Below are 371 nucleotides of genomic sequence, written 5' to 3' on the forward strand. Positions count from 1 at the left end.
TTGTTTTTTTTTTTAACATATCAGCCTATAAGAAATCCTGATTAAAAGATCACTTCCAGTGTTGCTTTTTTTTCTTCGAGGGAGTGGGGGAGCGAGGGGTAGTGGCATTTGCTTTCTGTTAGAAGAGAGAAACAGTGCTTTCCGCTTTGACTCCAAGCACCAACTTCATCTTCGGATTCTGGGATTTGCGCACTCCGGCGCGGTGCGGTTTTCGGTCCTCGCGGGCTGCCGTAGTCACGGAAAGCAATGATTGGCTGAGTCCGAAAAGTGCCGCCGCCTCGGCTATTTCAGTTTCGGTTTCGCCCGGTGGATCGGCGGAGGCTGGGCTTGTGGGGTGACCGGAGTAAGGGTTCGGATCCCGGCCGCGAGGT

At 52.8% G+C, this 371-nt stretch overlaps 1 protein-coding gene across 1 annotated transcript in view; it reads left to right on the forward strand.

The window, feature by feature from the left end:
- The first annotated feature begins 266 nt into the window (after positions 1-266).
- Positions 267-371, forward strand: part of LSM6 (LSM6 homolog, U6 small nuclear RNA associated (S. cerevisiae)) — a 17,026-nt gene continuing 16,921 nt past the window's right edge. The window contains exon 1 of the mRNA XM_010843680.1: positions 267-369. The gene's annotated coding sequence lies outside the window, so the exon portion shown is untranslated. The remainder of the gene's footprint in view (positions 370-371) is intronic.

This window comes from Bison bison, unplaced genomic scaffold (assembly GCF_000754665.1).
Source record: "Bison bison bison isolate TAMUID 2011002044 unplaced genomic scaffold, Bison_UMD1.0 scf7180017864184, whole genome shotgun sequence".
Taxonomy (NCBI): domain Eukaryota; kingdom Metazoa; phylum Chordata; class Mammalia; order Artiodactyla; family Bovidae; genus Bison; species Bison bison.